Raw genomic sequence first — 23,664 nt, forward strand, 5'->3', positions numbered from 1 at the left:
TGGGGTAAAACGAGAGAAGACGATAGGCATGGGAAAGAACCGGATAACTTTTTCTGTTTAATTTAACGTTCCGCCAACGTCGAAACCGTTGAAATCGTCAACGTTAATTTGCTTTTGTTTTGTTGTTATTCTCTGATGTCTTAACAGATGTCCTATCATCCTCTACCTTCTTCTCGTTAGAGTTCCCCATTTATTCTTTCCTCGGCGATTCTGCGGAGATCCTCCTCACTCCTTACTGATCAGTCCATCTAATTGTCAATATTCTTCTGAAGTACCACATCTCAAATGTTTCGATTCTCTTTTGTTCTAGTTTTCCCACAGTCCACTGTCGCATTACCGTACAACGCTGGGCTCCAAACGTACATTCTCGGAAATGTCTTCCTCAAATTAATGTTTCATACTAGTAGTTTTCTCTTGACCAGGAATGCTATTTCAGCCAGGGCTCGTCTGCTTTTTATATCCGCCTTCCTCCGTCCGTCATGGTTATATTCCTGTCTAGATGGCAGAATTCCTTAACTTTATCTACTTCGTGATCACCACCTCTAATGTTAAGTTTCTCGCTAGTCTAATTTCTGTGACCTCCCATTACATTCGTCTTTCTTCGATTTATTCTCAGTCCATATTATCTGCTCATTAGGCCGTTCTTCCATTCAACAGTTCCTGTAACTGTTTACTTTCACTGGAGATAGCAATGTCGTCAGATCTTATCGTTGGTGTTCTTACACCTCGAATTTTAATCCCTTCTTTTATTTCCTGCATTGCTACTTCGATGTATATATTGAACTGTAGGAACGGAAGACTACATCGCTGTCGTACACCGTTTTTAACCCGAGCACTTCGTTCTTAGCCTTCCAGTCTTATTGTTCCCTCGTGGTTCTTGTACATACTGTATTTTATCTCTCTTTCCCTATACCTTACTCGTATTTTTCTCAGGATTTGGAGCATCTTGCACCATTTTACTTTGTCGAACGCTTTTTTCAAGCCGACAAATCCTATGGTCGTGTCTCGATTTTTCTTGTCTTGCTTCAATTATCAATCGCGTTATAACTGCCTGTATGGTGCCTTTACCATTCATAAAACCGAAATGATCGCATACCATATATGAGCAATGCATTAGCTGCTGTTCTGGGCGAGACAGAGAGGGAGAGGGAGAGGGAGAGCTCTCGTATCACAATGGCGGATGGAGTAGCTGAACGTGTCTCGTGACTTTCATGTCGTCAGACCTAGCACTGACCATCAACGTGACAGTACAGTGGATAATGGGCAGAACATGAGGTAAGCTCACCAGATAAAATATTAATCGCCCTGGAAAGCTGTTGATCTGTTGCCGAGCTCTCATGTGATGCTTCCCTGCTGCTAAAGGTCATGGCACCAAAGTAAGATAGATCCATGTGGAAACGAGACAGAATGACAGATGGGAAGTGTCGTGTTTGGACGAGCCCACGTCTGCACCATGAATGAAGTTGCTCGATTTTCTGTCTTGCAAGCAGGAGATCCCAGGTTCGATTCCCGGTCCCGCACACATTTTCACTCGTCGCCGCTGATTCCGCATAAAGTCCCGATGCAGCTGACATCAACAGTTCCTTCCCTTTCTCAACCTCCACCTTCAATTTACATTCGTTATTACCTCGAAAATAATAGTTGTGTGATTTTTAGTGGTTGTTGCAGGTACATGTCTGCAATTCTGGTACACACTTTAATTCCTGCTCCACAGCTCCTTAGTAGCTGCTAAAGGAGCCAAAAGACAATATTACAGGCCTCTCACAAAGTGGCGTATCGTACAGTAATTCGTTTCCGGCAGCAGTGGAAATTTTGCAGCTGTGTTAGACCAATATGGACGGCTTTTTTAGTAATTTATAGATGGCTTTCGCAGAATCAAGAAAGACGGCAGTAGTGAGGGTTCTTTTCCGCAGTCTTCTGGATCTCGTCAGCGAACTAAGAAAGCTAAGACTTGCAAAAGAATTTAGCGCGTCTGGTCATTCCATAGAATGGTCTCACAGTCGTGTAATGTGATTTGATAACAGTGACAGTAAAACACTAACAGTAACTCACTTGTATTGCAGCAGCGTTTGTGTAGCAGACAGTGTAGCGCTGGCAGGCTCACGAGACGGGAAGGGGCAAGTCGAGCGCGAAACACGAGAAGTGGTAGACGACACAGAAGCTGTCAGTTCTCTTAATCGCAAAGCATAGTTAATATTATAGTGTTTGTGATATGATAAATGAAATTCCGTTCTGCGAAAGAGTCTTGAAAGTTCTACTATCCCGGACTGTGGATTCGAGGCAAGCTCTCAATTAGCCTCTTATGCAGCCGATGTCAAGACGACACACCGCAAGATCGATAAAAAGTTGCTCTCCACCTCTTTCCTTTCCTGATTTGTGCAGTCTCATACGCCAGTCCGTGCCGCGCTGTTTGTCGGCTACCGTCCTGCAGCAGCGCTACTCAATCTCTATTGGATTTTCTGTTTTTCGCGTTTTAGTGACTACATCTACATCTACATCTATACTCGTCAAGCCACCTGACGGTGTGTCGCGGAGGGTACCTTGAGTACCTCTATTGGTTCTCACTTCTATTCCAGTCTCGTACTGTTAGTGGAAAGAAAGATTGTCGGTGTGCCTCTGTGTGGTCTCTAATCTCTCTGATTTTACCTACATGGTCTCTTCGCGAGATATACGTAGGAGGGAGTAGGAGGGAGCAATATACTGCTTGACTCCTCGGTGAAGGTATGTTCTCGAAACTTCAACAAAAGCCCCTATCGAGCTACTGAGCGTCTGTCTTGCAGAGTCTTCCACTGGAGTTTCTCTGTCATCTCCGTAACACTTCCGCGATTACTAAATCATCCTGTAACGAAGAGCGCTGCTCTACGTTCGATCTTCTCTATCTCTTCTATCAACCCTATCTGGTACGGATCTCACACCGGTGAGCAGTATTCACGCAGTGGGCGAACAAGTGTACTGTAACCTAGTTCCTTTGTTTTCGGTCTGCATTTCCTTAGGATTCTTCCAATGAATCCCAGTCTGGCATCTGCTTTACCGACGATTAACTTTATATGGTCATTCCATTTTAAATCACTCCTGATGCCTACTCGCAGATAATTTATGGAATTAACTGCTTCCAATCGCTGACCTGCTATATTGTAGCTAAATGATAAAGGATCTTTCTTTCTATGTATTCGCAGCACATTACACTTGTCTACATTGAGATTCAATTGCCATTCCCTGCACTATACGTCAATTCGTTGCAGTTCCTCCATCATTTCAGCAAAATTTTCCATTGTTACAATCTGTTCATATACTACAGCATCATCCGCAAAAAGCCTCAGTGAACTTCCGATGTTATCCACAAGGTCATTTATATATATTGTGAATAGCAACGGTCCTAAGACACTCCCCTGTGGCACACCTGAAATCACTTCTCTCCGTTGAGAATGACATGCTGCATTCTGTTATCTAGGAACTCTTCAATTCAATCACACAGTTGGTCTGATAGTCCATATGCTCTTACTTTATTCATTAAACGACTGTAGGGAACTGTATAAAACACCTTGCGGAAGTCAAGAAACACGGCATCTATCTGGGAACCCGTGTCTATGGCCCTCTGAGTCTCGTGGACGAATAGCGCCAGCTGGGTTTCACACGATCGTCTTTTTCGAAACCCATGCTGATTCCTACAGAGTAGATTTCTAGTCTCCAGAAAAGTCATTATACTCGAACATAATACATGTTCCAACTGATCGACGTCAGAGATAAAGGTCTATAGTTCTGCACGTCGGTTCGACGTCCCTTCTTGAAAACGGGGATGACCTGTGCCCTTTTCCAATCCTTTGGAACGGTACGCTCTTCTAGAGACCTACGGAACACCGCTGCAAGAAGGGGGGCAAGCTCCTTCGCGTACTGTGCGTAAAATCGAACTGGTATCCCATCAGGTCCAGCGTCCTTTCCTCTTTTGAGCGATTTTAATTGTTTTTCTATCCCTCTGTCATCTATTTCGATATCTACCATTTTGTCATCTGTGCGACAATCTAGAGAAGGAATTACAGTGCAGTCTTCCTCTGTGAAACAGAGTCTGTCATCCTCTGTTTCAGTACCATTTTGGTCACAGAGTGTCTGGACATTTTCTTTTGATCCACCTACCGCTTCGACATAAGACAAAAATTTCTTAGAATTTTCTGCCAAAACGTTAAAACGAATATCGCACTGGGCTGAGCAGGAGCCGCACTGTATAATATGCTCGTAAAATCCCACATAAAATCTTTTTAGTGAAAAATAAATCAACCAAATGCGTTGTAACTGGTCGGCACATGAAACACAGAATGAGCAGATTTTATTTGGAGGACCTCTGTCAACATATCTCAAACATTAAATTAAAAACATTTGCCGAAAGAGCAGAGAAAATTCACCTGACGGTTCGTAGGAGAGGCTCTAGGTACCCGGCTCCGAGTGTGCACTGCTCAGCACGAACAAGAGCTGTCGTTCCGCCTTTCGAATGTATTCAATTCTTCTGCAAATCAGTATGTATCAAAAATAAGATTAGATTTAACGTCCCGTCGACAACGAAGTCATTAAAGACGGAGCACAAGTCCGGATTAGGGAAGGGTCTCGGCAATTACCTGGAGTAACTTAGGGGAGTTTCGTAAAACCTACATCTTGATGCCCCGAAGCGGACTGGAACCGTATTCCTCCCGAATACAATTCCATTGTGTTGCCTACTGAACCGCCTCACTCGGTCGCCGTAAGTATCGTCACCGTGCCCGGTCTGGGCTGAACTACGTCGCTGTGGGTTTGGTATTCTTTTTTCTGCGTGTGCGAGAACAGCACTGCAAATCGCGTCGTCACGGCAACCCAGTCGAATGTCTCGGAATAAAATCACTGGCGCGACACATTGCTCACGAGAAAAAACCTCGCCTCTAGCGTAACAAATCGAATTACTTTTGCAGCTTGCTAACCCTGAGCAAGTGTTACAATGCGTAAATAAATTGCCTGCGGAACAAACAATTTCTGCAGAGGATGTCGAAGCAGCACCGTGAGGACGCGAAAAAAGACGATAGTTATGTACTTGTAAAATTTGAAAATATCTTGCTTTCTAAGAAACACAGCTGGTAAATGGCTATTCATTTATTGTAATATAAGAAAGCGTGGGCGTGTATCAGCTTTAGAGAGTAAAGATTTTTATAAAATGTTCAAATGTGTGTGAAATCTTATGGGACTTAACTACTAAGGTCATCAGTCCCTAAACTTACACACTACTTAACCTAAATTATCCTAAGGACAAACACACACACACCCATGCCCGAGGGACGACTCGAACCTCCTCCGGGACCAGCCGCACAGTGCGTGACTGCAGCGCCATAGACCGCTCGGCTCATTCCGCGCGGCAAAGATTTTTATAGAACAAGTATTTTCACATATAATTTTGATACGTTTCGTTGGCCTTGATTTGCATGAGGATAGGTATAAATTTGTCTGCAGTAGTGCAGCGCCATTCATCATGTTTGTTATACATGTGAATAGGTTCGAGATCTGACAAACACGTTTCTTTCTTGGTTGGGTCATCAGCACTGTGTGACAGCCCGCTGTGGCACCCTCTCCTGTGCCAAACCCTCCACATCACAGAAGCAATTACGCCCAACTACCTAAATTATCTGCTGCATATGTTCTAGTTTCCGTCTTTCCCCTACAGTTTTTGCCCTGTGCGCACAAATTATATTGACCTCTATGTGTACAGGCAGCGTGGTAGAAGAGGCGACAACAGCAGAGGTGGGGCCTCCGGCATGAAGGACCACTGCGCGGTGGAAGAGGTAGACTTTGGCAGGCGAAGCACCTATCTCATGTGATTTATAATAACCTATAGCTAGCGAGTATGCAAACGATCGTATTAACAGGTGTCAGTACGACTGATAATCCTCAAATATACACGTTAAAAGTCAACAGTTTCTCACTAGAGTACCATAAACGGAATAGCGGCATAAACAGAGGATCAAACAAAGAAAAAACTTCCGACCATATGCGTCCATAAGGAAACCCCATAAAACAAAAAAGGAATAAAAATGTAATCTAGGAACGAACGTCGTTTACCACGGCATTGACAGTGTAATAAAACACAGGCATCACGTAGAACCTGCTTGTCAGTTTCCTGTGTGTAATGTTACCTATAAATAAAACTTTATTCCCCTTCTTTCGCTTCTTTGAAGAGAGGTAAAGCCATGGAAAATAATTGCAGCTTTGTTTTCCCCCTCCTTTTTTATTCTCGTTCTTGTGCGGATGGAATAGCTAGCGGTCCCTGCAAACCTCTCAGGAAAATACACTCCTGGAAATGGAAAAAAGAACACATTGACACCGGTGTGTCAGACCCACCATACTTGCTCCGGACACTGCGAGAGGGCTGTACAAGCAATGATCACACGCACGGCACAGCGGACACACCAGGAACCGCGGTGTTGGCCGTCGAATGGCGCTAGCTGCGCAGCATTTGTGCACCGCCGCCGTTAGTGTCAGCCAGTTTGCCGTGGCATACGGAGCTCCATCGCAGTCTTTAACACTGGTAGCATGCCGCGACAGCGTGGACGTGAACCGTATGTGCAGTTGACGGACTTTGAGCGAGGGCGTATAGTGGTAATGCCGGAGGCCGGGTGGACGTACCGCCGAATTGCTCAACACGTGGGGCGTGATGTCTCCACAGTACATCGATGTTGTCGCCAGTGGTCGGCGGAAGGTGCACGTGCCCGTCGACCTGGGACCGGACCGCAGCGACGCACGGATGCACGCCAAGACCGTAGGATCCTACGCAGTGCCGTAGGGGACCGCACCGCCACTTCCCAGCAAATTAGGGACACTGTTTCTCCTGGGGTATCGGCGAGGACCATTCGCAACCGTCTCCATGAAGCTGGGCTACGGTCCCGCACACCGTTAGGCCGTCTTCCGCTCACGCCCCAACATCGTGCAGCCCGCCTCCAGTGGTGTCGCGACAGGCGTGAATGGAGGGACGAATGGAGACGTGTCGTCTTCAGCGATGAGAGTCGCTTCTGCCTTGGTGCCAATGATGGTCGTATGCGTGTTTGGCGCCGTGCAGGTGAGCGCCACAATCAGGACTGCATACGACCGAGGCACACAGGGCCAACACCCGGCATCATGGTGTGGGGAGCGATCTCCTACACTGGCCGTACACCACTGGTGATCGTCGAGGGGACACTGAATAGTGCACGGTACATCCAAACCGTCATCGAACCCATCGTTCTACCATTCCTAGACCGGCAAGGGAACTTGCTGTTCCAACAGGACAATGCAAGTCCGCATGTATCCCGTGCCACCCAACGTGCTCTAGAAGGTGTAAGTCAACTACCCTGGCCAGCAAGATCTCCGGATCTGTCCCCCATTGAGCATGTTTGGGACTGGATGAAGCGTCGTCTCACGCGGTCTGCACGTCCAGCACGAACGCTGGTCCAACTGAGGCGCCAGGTGGAAATGGCATGGCAAGCCGTTCCACAGGACTACATCCAGCATCTCTACGATCGTCTCCATGGGAGAATAGCAGCCTGCATTGCTGCGAAAGGTGGATATACACTGTACTAGTGCCGACATTGTGCATGCTCTGTTGCCTGTGTCTATGTGCCTGTGGTTCTGTCAGTGTGATCATGTGATGTATCTGACCCCAGGAATGTGTCAATAAAGTTTCCCCTTCCTGGGACAATGAATTCACGGTGTTCTTATTTTAATTTCCAGGAGTGTATAATTGCATAGGCTTCCGCGGCCAGAGTCAGTCGACATAAAAGTTTCCTGGGTTTGGTACCGCGTCATAATGTAAAAACTACTGCTGCTATAGAAAAACCAACGTTTCTGCCACGATTGCAGCGGCCTTCTTCTGGGTATAATGGACCGCTGCAATCGTGGCCGAAACGTTGCTTTTTCTATAGCAGCAGTAGTTTTTACATTATGACGCGGTACCAAACCCAGAAAACGTTTATGTCGACTCTCAGGAGCAGTTTGCCTCTTCCAACATAAATTTAATGGCATTGCATGTGATCACACATGACTGATAATGAAGAACTTTCGCTGCACATAGGATGCACAAAGATTGTGGCGCCATGCTACGTAGTGAAAAGACAGCAACGAGAACGCGTGAAGTGCGCTGGTCAGCGGGCGACTCACAATAGGGTGGACCCACTCACCACTCAGGCCGAAAATGGACTTCTGTAGGTGGGACACCCTACTTTGTGCAAGTCCTGCATCTAGTACCATGGAAACCACTCCTCGGTGCCTTTAACATTTGTCCTATCATCGTGCTCCTTCTTCTAGTTTGCATTTTCCACATAATCCTTTCCTTGTCGATTGTTCGCAGAACCTCGTTTATTGTCTTATAACTACACTCCATTTTCAGCGTTATTATTCAACACCACATATAAAAAGCTTCGAGTCTCTTCTATTCTGCTGTTCACACAGTTCATGCTTACTGCACTTCTGCAGATACCAATGACCTCTGCTGAGTTGTTTACTTAGATTAATAAGAAGGAGTAACTGTTTCACTCATAACATTGCAATGCATTATGTATTATGGCTTGTAATGACTCTGAGATTTATGATAGTTTTGTCTAAAACAAAGGAAACTAGCAAAAATATTGATAAATACACTCCTGGAAATAGAAAAAAGAACACATTGACACCGGTGTGTCAGACCCACCACACTTGCTCCGGACACTGAGAGAGGGCTGTACAAGCAATGATCACACGCACGGCACAGCGGACACACCAGGAACCGCGGTGTTGGCCGTCGAATGGCGCTAGCTGCGCAGCATTTGTGCACCGCCGCCGTCAGTGTCAGCCAGTTTGCCGTGGCATACGGAGCTCCATCGCAGTCTTTAACACTGGTAGCATGCCGCGACAGCGTGGACGTGAACCGTATGTGCAGTTGATGGACTTTGAGCGAGGGCGTATAGTGGGCATGCGGGAGGCCGGGTGGACGTACCGCCGAATTGTTCAACACGTGGGGCGTGAGGTCTCCACAGTACATCGATGTTGTCGCCAGTGGTCGGCGGAAGGTGCACGTGCCCGTCGACCTGGGACCGGACCGCAGCGACGCACGGATGCACGCCAAGACCGTAGGATCCTACGCAGTGCCGTAGGGGACCGCACCGCCACTTCCCAGCAAATTAGGGACACTGTTGCTCCTGGGGTATCGGCGAGGACCATTCGCAACCGTCTCCATGAAGCTGGGCTACGGTCCCGCACACCGTTAGGCCGTCTTCCGCTCACGCCCCAACATCGTGCAGCCCGCCTCCAGTGGTGTCGCGACAGGCGTGAATGGAGGGACGAATGGAGACGTGTCGTCTTCAGCGATGAGAGTCGCTTCTGCCTTGGTGCCAATGATGGTCGTATGCGTGTTTGGTGCCGTGCAGGTGAGCGCCACAATCAGGACTGCATACGACCGAGGCACACAGGCCCAACACCCGGCATCATGGTGTGGGGAGTGATCTCCTACACTGGCCGTACACCACTGGTGATCGTCGAGGGGACACTGAATAGTGCACGGTACATCCAAACCGTCATCGAACCCATCGTTCTACCATTCCTAGACCGGCAAGGGAACTTGCTGTTCCAACAGGACAATGCACGTCCGCATGTATCCCGTGCCACCCAACGTGCTCTAGAAGGTGTAAGTCAACTACCCTGGCCAGCAAGATCTCCGGATCTGTCCCCCATTGAGCATGTTTGGGACTGGATGAAGCGTCGTCTCACGCGGTCTGCACGTCCAGCACGAACGCTGGTCCAACTGACGCGCCAGGTGGAAATGGCATGGCAAGCCGTTCCACAGGACTACATCCAGCATCTCTACGATCGTCTCCATGGGAGAATAGCAGCCTGAATTGCTGCGAAAGGTGGATATACACTGTACTAGTGCCGACATTGTGCATGCTCTGCTGCCTGTGTCTATGTGCCTGTCGTTCTGTCAGTGTGATCATGTGATGTATCTGACCCCAGGAATGTGTCAATAAAGTTTCCCCTTCCTGGGACAATGAATTGAAGGTGTTCTTATTTCAATTTCCAGGAGTGTAGATAAGTCGTTGGAATTGAAGCTTTGCCAAAATGTAGGGAAATATGATACAACAGAAATAAAACAAAAATGCTGTTCCAAAAAAGGAATTAACTTTGGTGTTAGGGCATGTTTGATGTGACCAGAATACTGTTGCTATGATACCACCATCACCAAAATGTGATGCAATACCTACCAAAGCATTTCAGCCGCTGTCGGATGCTATTTATGACAGTTTCTTTGGTTTCCATCAGAAATGAATGTCGTTTATTTTGCAGTGTTGTTCCACCGTCACAAGTGTCTGCATCCCCGCCCCTCCCCCATCCATTCCCACTCCTCTTACTCCCCTCTCTTCTCCTCTCTCCCCTCCAAAGCATCCCAAACAGAGTGGAAACTCGGCATGGCTGCTCCCTGCACTGAACTGTTTGCTTTTGGAGCTGTGAGTGGCCGAATCTTGTCGTCACGTAGGGTATTTTAATCACTTAACCACCGTCTCTCTGAATGTGAACATCATCTGGCACTGGGGTGGAGGAGGATCGGGATGAAGTGAGAGCGTGATCTAGCTCCCTCATAGTAAAGGTGGTATTGCAGCACTCAAGATTCTGAGAAGAGGGATGTATTTAAACGTCAACGACATCATCACTACACAGATGCTCGGTCATGTATCCGCATGGAAATAAAATGTTTTGTACGTTCACTTAAGCACATACCATCACATAGCCGGCCGGGATGGCCGAGCGGTTCTAGGCGCTGCAGTCTGGAACCGCGCGACCGCTACGGACGCAAGTTCGAATCCTGCTTCGGGCATGGACGTGTGTGATGTCCTTAGGTTAGTTAGGTGTAAGTAGTTCTAAGTCCTAGAGGACTGATGACCTCAGAAGTTAAGTCCCATAGTGCTCAGAGCCATTTTTTGAACCATCACATACATAAATACTGCTCCTTTTGAAATCGTTGATTTCGATGGACTTCCGATGAACGAAAACTGGTTTGTGAAAACAGATCTGTTTCAAATTGCGAAGATCTGCTGACCAGTTGCTTTTACTACTGGTTTTCGAAACTCTGATCGCCTGCAGTTATCGTTAAATTATTTACAGCAGCCTACACATCAAAGTTTTTACTGTGACGTTTGATGAAATCATGCGTCGCTGTCGCCACTGATAAAATACATTTTTAAAGTCAATAGTAAAATGTACTGATCGTTGACTGTATAATGTATTTTACTTTTGCTTGAAGTGTCGCAGACAGGCTTTTATTTTATTTGATATCACACTAAGAACTTTGTCCAGCAGGCTGTTGTAAGTAATTTTATGTTTCTTGAAGAGTTACTAAATAAAAATACTTTATCGACCGTTCTTTGCGATTTCAGATATGACCGTTTTGAAATACTTAAGAGCTTTGAAGCACCACCTGTAAAAAATGGGTTTCGGCTAGTCAGCACATCAGCATACGCCTGCTGTTATTTTATAAACTGACTTGTGAGGCGATCAGCAGTTAGGAGTTCATTTTGCTGCGCCCATTGTAAAATGGTTCAAATGGCTCTGAGCACTATGCGGCTTAACTTCTGAGGTCATGAGTCGCCTAGAACTTAGAACTAATTAAACCTAACTAACCTAAGGACATCACACACATCCATGCCCGAGGCATGATTCGAACCTGCGACCGTAGCGGTCGCTCGGCTCCAGACTGTAGCGCCTAGAACCGCAGGGCCACTCCGGCCGGCTGTGCCCATTGTAAATTCTGGGTTCTATCGTGGTCGATGAGCATGAGACTACAAGCATCACCAAAGCCATAAGGTACAGTGTAAGCCACGTACTCGATGCTATCACTCTCAAGGCGACTGTTGCAGCAGCAGACCGTAATTGAGTTGAGTATAGTGTCAGAGTACTGTGCTGTCTGTAAATGAAACTTTTAGCAACATAGCACATCTACTTACTTTGCAGGAAATCTACTCACAAATGAGAACATGAAATACCATCGGCTGTGTATTGGAATAACAACAATGAATATTTGTTCCCCTGTTATTTCGAGGACGGCCGGAGTGGCCGAACGGTTCTAGGCGCTTCAGTCTGGAACAGCGCGACCGCTACGGTCGCAGGTCCGAATCCTGTCTCGGGCATGGATGTGTGTGATGTCCTTACGTTAGTTAGGTTTACGTAGTTCTAAGTTCTAGGGGACTGATGACCTCAGATGTTAAGTCCCATAGTGCTCAGAGCCATTTGAACCACTTTGGTGTTTCGAATCATAATTTGATCTGTTACAGTCTGGCAATGGCAATTAATGCGGCAAATGATGTCGGCGTCTTTTCCCATAGTTCTGACTTCTATCATTGTCACATCACACACTGCGGTCCTTATTTCAGACCTACTGTTGCTGTTACGTAGATCACGCTAGTGTTTTTATGCAACATCATTTCAGATGTGATAGTTCTATATCTGTCAGAATTCGATACAACGTAATTCTTTCTGGTGTGGAAATCAGGTGAAGTGTACAAATAATGTGATGTTTCATCTACTGGTGCCGACAAGCTTCAGCAGGATGGCTTTCATTGAAAGTGTACATGCTGTTGAGCCAAAACATTGCTAGCCCATCTTTGGAACGCAACACAGCAGCGGTTTTGCGTGTTCGAAAAGTGCTTGGTAGGTTACCAGAAGTATGTGGCACCAGATGACTATGTACAGGTCGTGGAAGTCCCATACATCACAGATCAGTGATTTGCGGGTGCCTTATAGCATCCCACAATTTAGATCAAGCGGATTTGGTGACGAGGAACTAGGTGTGAGTTCACTATCATGTTCTTCGACCCACTGTAGCACGATTATCGCCTTGGGACGCAGACAGTTATCCTGCAGGAACCTGCTTGAAGGGATGCACGTGGTCCACAGTAACTTCCGTGTAGTCCACAGTTGTCATAATGAGGCCTTAGATTACTACCACAGGTCCCCTGGTAGCTGTAGCAGCACACACATCATAATAACTCCCCCATCGGCCTGTGAACATGGTGCCGTGTTTGTTTCGAGCAGCCGCTCGCTGGATGACGGCATATCCGGACACTACCGTCTATTAGGTGTAGCAAGCAAAGTGATTCATCCGAGTGGGCGATACATTTCCATCGATCCGTGATCCAAAGTCAGCGATCCCGTACTCGCTACGACTATAATTAATGATATCGTTGGGTCAACAAGGGAGAACGTAGAGTGCGTGTGGTGTGGAACCTCATGTTCAACAATTTATGCTTAACGGTATGCTCCAAAACACTTGTGACTGCCCAGGTTTGTAATCTGCTTTACAAAGCGGAAAAGCCTCAGACGTCGATGTTCTGTGGACGTCCAACATTTGTCACATACTCATCATCTGGACATCCGTCAACCACTTTCCATAAATGCTTACAATATTAGCACGCGAACAGCCTACCAGATTCGCCGTGTCCGAGACGCTCGTTTCCAAGACGTTATCCGTAATAACCTTCCCTTCGTCAAAGTCACTTCTGTCAGTGTATTTTCCTATTTGCTACTCGTCTCGTTGCTGGAATAATTCTCCATTGTCTCTGTAAGGCGTGTGAAAAAAATGGCTCTGAGCACTATGGGACTCAACTGCTGTGGTCATAAGTCCCCTAGAACTTAGAACTACTTAAACCTAACTAACCTAAGGACAGCACACAACACCCAGCCATCACGAGGCAGAGAAAATCCCTGACCCCGCCGGGAATCGAACCCGGGAACCCGGGCGTGGGAAGCGAGAACGCTACCGCACGACCACGAGATGCGGGCTAAGGCGTGTGAGTGCAGTCAGTTTTACATGTGGTACCTTAATATGGAGACACATCGTTATGTTTGTTTTTCTCTACGCGAAACAATTTTCCCACAAGCAAGTTACTAACTTTACGACCTGATGTTTTCTGCATGGTTGTAACTGCACAACTAAGTGGACTACACCTGTCAGTAGAGACAAACCGTTTTGCGTCCAAGCGTCCACACTTCAATACCTCATCTGCTGCGCAGGGGAAACTAAGCGTTGATAATGGCTTGCTCTTCCCAAACATACTTGAAGATTCTAACAAATCTAAAAACATACAGCTAATAATAGCTATAATTATTAATCTAGAAATGACGTAATTTACTGATGTAATGTAGTTCAGTGCACCGTTCTCAGTCACCAATATAGTATCTGTTACTTCCTGTAAACTTTCTTTACTGCATAATGTGCCACCACGTCGTATTTCAACTCACGTTGGGCAATGATTCTCAATGTTTTGGCTCTTGAATGTACGTAACACAAGTCTAGAATGAGTGATGCTGATGTGACGTTTCAACCATTGTTTCAAGCAGCTTTCAGTAGAGTGACCACTTCTATTGTCACTCTAAACTCTGTGCATGCTGCAGAGTCTCTATCCTGTCAGTTATGACACGGAGGCAGTTCTGCAGACAGTGTCACGATTAAATAACAAGATCGAGGAGAAAGGAGAGAAGGAAGGCAGATTAGAATTAAAGTCCCACAATCGAGCGCAGCACTAGCTCAGATTACGGAAAGACGAGAAAGGATATGTCCAGGTCCTTCTCACTGTAGCCGGCCGGGGTGGCCGAGCGGTTCTAGGCGCTACAGTCTGGAACTGCGCGACCGCTACGGTCGCAGGTTCGAATCCTGCGTCGAGCATGGATGTGTGTTTTAGTTAGGTTTAAGTAGTTCTAAGTTCTAGGGGACTGATGACCTCAGAAGTTAAGTCCCATAGTGCTCAGAGCCATTTGAACCATTTTTTTCTCACGGTAGTTATTCACGGAACCAACGCGACAACGGTATGTTGACAGCCGGAAAAGAGAGACATGAGATACGCTGATTGTAAGATGCAATTTCTGAGGTGGGAGTTCAGCCACTTAGTAACTGATATTCCTGTTCTACAACTCTATCATTCAGTGATCACTCTGGTTTTGAACAGTCATCTGCCATGCCATACATCGGTTGAAAGGAAGGAGTGTAACGCCTCTCGTTAAGTAACTGGGACACAGCAGCCCAAAAATGCGATAAAACGTTGATGGTACCTGACTGTAAGGTAACCGAAACGTCAGTCATCATTTTACATCGTAACAGCAGAGGATTCATTAGAATCGCTGTTGACTAACTTGGAGCGCCGTATGTGAATCATATAATTTAAGGTAGCTGCAAAAGTGACTGCTCGGGAAGGAATGAACTTAAGGACTCCCAGACGGATGACTAACGACTGGTGTTCGGTAGTGGGCCGGTGACGCATTTTATGTTCTCCAGTGGCAACTATTTTCGTTAATCGCCACAGCCGGCTGCGCAGTCTAACAGTCGATAGCATCGGGTCGCGTCCGGGGCCGGTGTTGAATGGGTGCCAAGGTCTGCGGCCGGGGTCGCCACACAACTCTCGCTAATCCCCGCCCTGCGGAGGGCCTCTGCTTTTAACCTATTCCCGGCAATGTCTGCCGCTAAGAGGCGGCGCGGCTCCGCCGAAATTTATCCCCGGGCCGCCGCCGCGGGAAGGCCGTGCTCGGGTCGCCGGTGCTCTTCGTGTTCTTTACGAACGAGAACCGGCCGCGAACAGAGGCCGGTCGCCATTTGGCGGAACCCGCCCGTGGCTGCGGAATTTAAGCCGCCGACGATGTTGTGGAAGCCTTCGCGCCTTGCCGGCCGTAAACTCAGCCGTCCCTCTGCCTGCCGGCCGAAGTAGCCGCTAAATCTGCTCCAGCGGCATTCAGGCTGGGCTACAGTACAGACAGACGGAGCACCCAGGCTGCTCTTGCTGCCTGTACAGGGTGATTTAGCTGCCCCTACCTACAGGATTTAGGTGACCCACAACGCCTTCAAATATCACGCACACGAGGCCGAGACTCAAACTCGGGACCTTAGCCTTTCGCGGGCAAGTGCTCTACCAACTGAGCTACCCAAGCACGACTCACGCCCTGTCCTCACAGCCTTACATGTGGAGACATGGCTTAGTCGTGCTTGGGTAGCTCAGTTGGTAGAGCACTTGCCCGCGAAAGGCAAAGGTCCCGAGTTCGAATCTCGGCCCGGCACACAGTTTTAATCTGCCAGGAAGTTTCATACCAGCGCACACTCCGGTGCAGAGTGAAAATCTCATTCTGATCACGCATACGAGTTTCATATTCTTTCGCTCGATATAGTCCCACAGAAAAATTAACAGGACCTTTTTGTAGGAAATTTAATGTAGTTTAATTCTGTACTGGGATACGTTTTCACTGCAAGCTGTAGTTTTCTAATTATTCGAGAAAAACGTACAAAAGTTACCTTCAAACGGGTTTTTCTTGAATAACTCGAAAACCGCGGCCGCCAACGAAAATGTATCCTACAACAAAACTTAAATAAATAAAATTTCCTACAGAAAGGTCTTGTTCATTTTTTCTTTAGGGGTAACAGTTTGCCGTAGCGGCCGATAGAATATGAAAACCTCGGACATTGTTTCTGAAGGTTTTGCGGGTTGCACGAAGTAGAGAAAAATTCTCAGTCCGGCCGGGAATCGAACCCGGGACCACGTGATCCAGAAGCAGCAGCGTCAGCCACTAGACCACGAGCTGCATGCGCTACTAGTGGAACGAGCGTGCGGGACCGAGCAAACAAAGCCTGTCCATGAATCGCTGTGGCAATCGCTGATGTATACAACAAACTGCATTCTTTCTGATACTATATAATTAGAAAAAATATATTCTAAATGGTTTACCATGGGGTAGTCATAAAGTTTTGATTAACACCTCAGGATAATAGTTATGCTTTTAATTCCGCATCAACGGAAATATTAGACATGTGCCAGGCCATTCGAGATGACAAACGAAGTCATCCCAATTGGTACGGCACAACTGTGTCATTTTCGCTGGTGCCGAAGAATTACACTCTAAAACAAGAGCCGACGGAAGTTGGTAGATGTTATGTACAGGTACATTATGTTACTGAAATGTAACCCAGGAGCCCGCATCTCGTGGTCGTGCGGTAGCGTTCTCGCTTCCCACGCCCGGGTTCCCGGGTTCGATTCCCGGCGGGGTCAGGGATTTTCTCTGCCTCGTGATGGCTGGGTGTTGTGTTCTGTCCTTAGGTTAGTTAGGTTTAAGTAGTTCTAAGTTCTAGGGGACTGATGACCATAGATGTTAAGTCCCATAGTGCTCAGAGCCATTTTTTTGTAACCCAGGATCCCTTGCCATGAAGGGCAGCAAAACGTTGTCAGAAAGAATGGATGACTTATTCCAGAGAAAGAGGTTCACAAAATTGAGCAAGTCAGTATCGCTTCGGTCAAACTCTGGCTCTTATGCAAGCAATTATTCAGGTTGGCATTGGTTAACAGAGTTGTTGGATGTTCCCATGAGTGATACGGTGCCAAATTATGTCCAATTGTCACCGTAGGTAGTCGAAATCCAGAGGTGGTTGGAGGGCACTGCCGATAATGCCTAACGCTGCAAACATTGTCAATTGGGGAGGGATCCAGCGACCTTACTGGCCAAGTTACGTTTGGCAAGCGCAAAGGCAAGCAATAGAAACTTCCGAAGTGTGTGGGCGAGCATTATGTTGCTGAAATGTAACCCAGGATGCCTTGCCATGAAGGGCAACAAAACGTGACGTAGAATATCGACGATGTACCGCTGTGCTGTAAAGGTACCACAGGATCTTTTTATGAAAGAAATGGCATTGCAGACCATCAGTCATGGTTGTCGTGTCGTAAGGTGGGCGACAGTCTATCCCACTGCCTTTGGGGGGCGTCTCCAGACATGTTTTCGCCCTGGAATCTCAGTGACTGGAGTAGAATTGTCTGATGACTCCTGAATTTAACTGAACCCAATGACCACCGAAGACGTGTCTGGAGACACCTCAGACGGCAGCGACCAGCCATAGACCCCAACAACCAGAAATGATAGATGGCCTGGATTGTCATTTCTTTTCAGAACAGGACCTTGATTGTCATCCGCGGCACCGTTACAGCACAGCCGTACCTCGACGCTATTCTATGCCCCAATTTGTTGCCCTAACGGGAAGCAGTTCTAGGCTTACATTTCAGTATGGTGATACCCGTCCGCACAATTCGAGAGTTTGTACTGCTTGTCCTCGTGCTTGCCAAACGCTACCTCGGCCAACAAAGTCGCCGGCTTTCTGCTCAGTTGAGACGCTTGGAGTATCAAGGGAAGGGCCTTCCAACCATCTCGTGGTTTTGATGTGGTTTTGATGATATAAAGCGCCATTTGGACAGAATATGACACGAAAGTCTCAGGAGGACATCCAACAACTCTATCAATCAGTTCCAAGCCGAATAACTCTCTGCATAAGAACCAGAGGTGGACCAACACGTTATTCACCTGCTCAGTTTGTAAAATCGTTTCTCTTGAGTAAATCATATAATTTTTCTGCAGCTGTAATCGTTTGTTAGTCTGTACATGAACGTCACATATACCGATTTCCGTCCCATTCTCATTATTCAGTCGTGGTAATGTCATCAGAGGTGTCCGATTTCGTTTCGGATCCTGTAACAGTGTGCTAAGGGATTTCATTGTGTGCCACGACTGCAAATATGTACCTGAAAATAAACAAAACAATTTATTGCGTGACTCTAAGGTGATGATTAAAACCCTGGGTATCGTCGTAAATCAGCCCGTAGTTGAAAGTGAGCGCGCACGCGCGGTGGCAGGTCGGCACGTGCTGCGCCGCAGGAGAAAGCGCCAGCTGCCGGCTGCTGGCCGGCGGGGCAGCTGCCGAGCTGCAGCCGCGGCCTCGGCGCCGCCCACCGCCGCCCACGCGGGCCCGCGGCGCTTCCAGCGCACTGCTACCTCATTCCGCGCCGCCTATTCTCTCTGTACCGCCGCACTGTCCTCGCACATGCTCCCTGTCTTCTGGATAAGCTACGCTGGCAGTCCAAATGGTTGAAGTGGCTCTGAGCACTATGGGGCTTAACATCTGAGGTCATCAGTCTCCTAGAACTTAGGACTACTCAAACCTAACTAACCTAAGGACATCGCACACATCCATACCTGAGGCTGGATTCGAACCTGCGACCGTAGCAGCCGCGCGGTTCCGGACTGAAGAGCCTAGAACCGCTCGGTCACCACTTCCCACGCTGGCAGTCCGCAAACGGGATCACGAAACCTTCATCGGTCATTTTCGCAGTCACATAAGAAAATGATACGGTCCTCTGGAGTGAATCCATTTGTAGCTACATGCATTCCAACGCCTCTAGGGCTCACGTGCGTGCCTCATGGTTCTGCCTATCAGCATTAGTATAATCTTTCTGACTGACTGGTCAACAATCGTTCAGCATATCATTAGCGTTGGCGCAATAGGTTCGCAATCGGGGGAAAAGATGTTCAGACCTAGACCCACACATCACTATTTTCCTTAAACCATAGAAGTGAATACCACCACAATTTCTTTAACGAAGGAACAGAAGAAACAGAGCTAAATGTAAGGTAATCCTCTGTCTCCAGTGACCTGACGTTGATCAGAAACTAAAGTGTGATCTTACTCTTTCTCAGTGTCTTGTTTGGAAACCATTTCGCCGGCCGCTGTGGCCGATCGGTTCTGGGCACTTCAGTCCGGAACCGCGCTGCTGCTACGGTCAAAGGTTCAAATCCTGCCTCGGGCATGGATGTTTGTGATGTCCTTAGGTTTAAGTAGTTCTAACTTCTAGGGACTGATGACCTTAAATGTTAGTCCCATAGTGCTTAGATCCATTTGAAACTTTTGAAACCGTTTCTTATGTACCGTACAAACAACGCGGTGCACGTAAATTGGTGGAAACGCTATTTATTGTTTGACTACACGATCGTCAAACAATCAGTGGACCCCAGTCACATCCATTAAATACTCGTACTTGGAAACATGTCTTTGGAGCGATTTTAAGTGGTATGACCGTATGGAACCAATGGCAAAAAAGACAGAATGGGATTCATTGGAAGAATCCTCAGGAAGTATAGGTGGCCCACGAAGGAGGTAGCATACAAACTCTTCGTTCGACAAATATTTGGGAATTGTTCCTCAGTTTGAAATCCTTGTCAGGCGGGATTGATAGAGAAAATGGAGAATATCCGAAAAAGAGCATCACATTTCGTGACGGTTGCTCTCAGTAAGCTCGAAAGCTCCGTGTAGACTCTCACTCAATTTCAGTGGCAGGCGCTACGAGAGAAAGCTAATCTGCACCACATTGTGGTTTACTGTTAGCAGAGGGTGCACATTCCTGTAAGAGAAAACCAACATATTGCCTACACTGTGTATACATTACGCGAAAAGACTACGAGGGTAAAATTAGACAGATTAGAGCTCACGCAGAGCTTACGAATTCTTGCCGCTCACCATCCGCGACTGGGATAGGAACTGAGGGTAGCGGGTGGAGTTCAACTGGTACACAAAGTACCCTCCGCCTCACACCGTAATATGGTTTGCGGTGAGTAAAATTTAGGTGATGATGGAAAACTTATTATCGATCTTATTATCAATCTCTGTCTCTGCATTCTAACATTACTGGAATTTGCAGCAAGAAGGAGGATAGGCCTACATGTTATTGAAATAAAAGACTCCTCGAGAAAAGAGTTCCAGGCTCATAGAAACACAGCAGAGGAAAGGAAATACAGAACTAACCTGATTTCAGCAGATGTTGAAAGTGACCACTATTCATATCTTGGCACTATTAGGCCTGGTCAGCAAGTTGCTGGACTGCTGGAAGTGCTGCAGTCTCATCCGAAAAGTTCTACTGCAGTACTTGAAGAAAGGTCAAAATGGGGTTCGGATATTTTCCTGGGGAATCTTCCAGCATGTGAGTTCACAAACTATCAAAATTTAAAGATTTTTTTTAAATAAAAAGAAGCACCAGTTCCGTTTACAGGATTGAAAAAGCAAGGTCTGCTGACTCTCTCGTGTAATGACAAAAATTGCGATTTCACATAGTAAATAGTGTACATAAGCTGTTATTGCGTCACTAAAGATCTATGCCTTGCGACTGTTTTTTTAAGTTCGTCTTGCACACATACTAGCTTAAGTCCAGAAGACAATGACTGTTCCAACGCAGAAACTTGTACTGATAGTGTCGCGATGTGTGCCCCATCTCGTGCTTTATTTTCGGATTCTCTGCTCACTTAGAGCAGTGTAACTGAGTGGAAAAACTGAAGAAAACACACATTGTTTTTTGTGAAGATTTATCTTTGCGCCTGCCAGGTTCTGCAAATCAGTTTCTCATATTATTTTTTTTAGCAATATCACGCATCAAAAGAATTCAACACAGTTTAATTGATATGACTTCCTGAAGAATTTAAGGATGTTTATACGTACAGCACTAGGTGAATTAAAGTAGCACTAATATGTGGTAGAAGTTGTTTTTCTGTACGGTTTAACAGGCGACTTGGCAGCGCTGTTAAAGGCATAAAACGAAGGCTGCTGTAGACGACGCCATTAATTTGCCCATAAAATCGTGTTGACAGCTCATACCGCCCGAAAGAGTGTCGTTCAGACCCCGCCCATGAAACCAGCATTAAAAACGAGAAAATATTATGTTTGCAAGTACAACAGAAAATTTATGTCGTAGCTGAAGTTAACCTTTCCTTGAAAGAAAAGGGTGGAGGAGTTGCTGCAGCTTTTATTTAACAAGAGAGAAGAATAAAAGCAAGCGGCCGCGGTGGCCGAGCGGTTCTAGGCGCTTCAGTCCGGAACCGCGCTGCTGCTACGGTCGCAGGTTCGAATGCTGCCTCGGGCATGGATGTGTGTGATGTCCTTAGGTTAGTTAGGTTTAAGTAGTTCTAAGTCTAGGGGACTGATGACCTCAGATGTTAAGTCACATAGTGCTCAGAGCCATTTGAACCATTTTAATAAAATCAAATGAGATATTGTTGCTTGTTGCTAGAGCTTCCGCCGCAAAGTATGTTCACATAATTAAAACATCTGCACTGTCATTCATTGGCTTAAATACATCAGTTGTGTTCGTGTGTATTCTGTTTAAAAAAGCTAATATTATACCACATTTTGCTCAGCTATTATAATCTCTTTCATTTCTCACCCACATCATTAGAAATTAATGAAGAAATAATGGAAATAAGGATACTTCCAGATAGCAACTGTTTCTTCTTTGCGATCAGTTTCGCGTATACAGTGTATCTTGTGTACTAGTTGATAATGTGAACCGATTGTCGTTTTGTGTTGTGTGTGTGTGTGTGTGTGTGTGTGTGTGTGTGTGTGTGTGTGTGTGCGAGAGAGAGAGAGAGAGAGAGAGAGAGAGAGAGAGAGAGAGAGAGAGAGAGAGAGAGATAGAGAGGGAGAGAGACAGAGACAGAGGAGGAGGAGGAGGAGGAGGAGGAGGAGAGAGAGAGAGAGAGAGAGAGAGAGAGAGAGAGGGAGAGATTCCAGCGCAACTTGTGTTTCTACTGTTATAACCGATCTCTGTGCATTCATTGCATTCATTTTACAGAACAACAACAATGTTTTCAGATGGTTTGTGAGGGGCTATTGCTGCTATGGACAACCAATGATGTCTTCCTGTGTCACGACTTGTCTTACTCATATGGCGCTATTCCTTTCGTTTCTGTGCCCTGTTACGAACTTTCTGCAAGTTGTTACGAGCGTCAGAAAACCTTTCAATCTGCTTATCGTACTAGGTAATTCTGTAAACAGGCATCCTTGCAATAAGCTGTTTAGTCTTAAACGTGCTAGGAATGTAACATTTCTCTCCGCACTAAAAAGCTTTTGCAGAAGGAAGACAATAATATGCTGTTGTAACAGGATCTAGTGTGACGACAATGAAAACAAAAATTCTTGATTATTGCAGCTTGTAATCCTGTCGATGTTCTGACCGTTGTTAGTGTTCTTTGACTACACATTAAATCACGCAACGTTTCCTTCGCTCTTCGGAACTTCGCGTTTTCATTGCTTGAACTGCCTACATTAGCATGTAAATGTGCTTCATGCAAATCAAATTTAAATTAGCAACGGAATTTCTTGTAACGGTGCTCCTGTTACGCGCTCCCTGGTTGATTACAGGAAGGAAGCTGTGGGCAATCGTCGCTACGTTGCGCTGTTGCTTCTACGTGTACAGTTGAGTTCAAGGTAGGAGGTTCGCTGTAAATGACGCTCGAATTCCGGACTGGAAGTGGCCCGCGTCATTCCTTGTAAAAAATGGAAATGTCGTGTGGCTAGGGCCTCCCGTCGGGTAGACCGTTCGCCTGGTGCAGGTCTTTCGATTTGACGCCACTTCGGCGACCTGCGTGTCGATAAATCACACGGGGTGCCTGCGAAAGTGACAGCCTTCGTCCTATAAGTCTTTTAGAATAACTTAACACATTTCAAACGGGTGGAATATAGACTAGTGTTCCAGGACATTTTGATTTTCGGGATGTTTTATTTTCGGGATGTACGTAACTGGTATTGAGCTGGGGAGACAATGCAAAGTAGCAGACTTCACCGTTGTAGTTAAAACACTGATAACGTACAGGGTGGTGAAAAAGAACCTGTAACAAGGTCAGGACAGCGTAGGGGAAGAAGCATGGAGCAGAAATGGCCAGTTAACCATGGGTAGGAAACGCACCACTGTGGACATGTAGCCACGAAACAGCGGCCAGTCAGCGGTGAGTGTGAGAAATAAAATATCTGCGAAGAGCTGCTCACAATAATTATTACGACGCAGCAGTCATTCGCAACATGCCCCGAATTGTGGAGAG

At 46.5% G+C, this 23,664-nt stretch overlaps 1 long non-coding RNA gene and 1 other non-coding gene across 2 annotated transcripts in view; both read left to right on the forward strand.

The window, feature by feature from the left end:
* Window positions 1-23,664, forward strand: part of LOC124625316 — a 277,200-nt gene that overhangs the window by 54,993 nt on the left and 198,543 nt on the right. The window lies entirely within an intron of this gene.
* Window positions 15,977-16,051, forward strand: Trnas-cga. The gene has a single exon. It is a non-coding gene; the product is annotated as a tRNA-Ser (tRNA).

This window comes from Schistocerca americana, chromosome 1 (genome assembly GCF_021461395.2).
Source record: "Schistocerca americana isolate TAMUIC-IGC-003095 chromosome 1, iqSchAmer2.1, whole genome shotgun sequence".
NCBI classification, from domain to species: domain Eukaryota; kingdom Metazoa; phylum Arthropoda; class Insecta; order Orthoptera; family Acrididae; genus Schistocerca; species Schistocerca americana.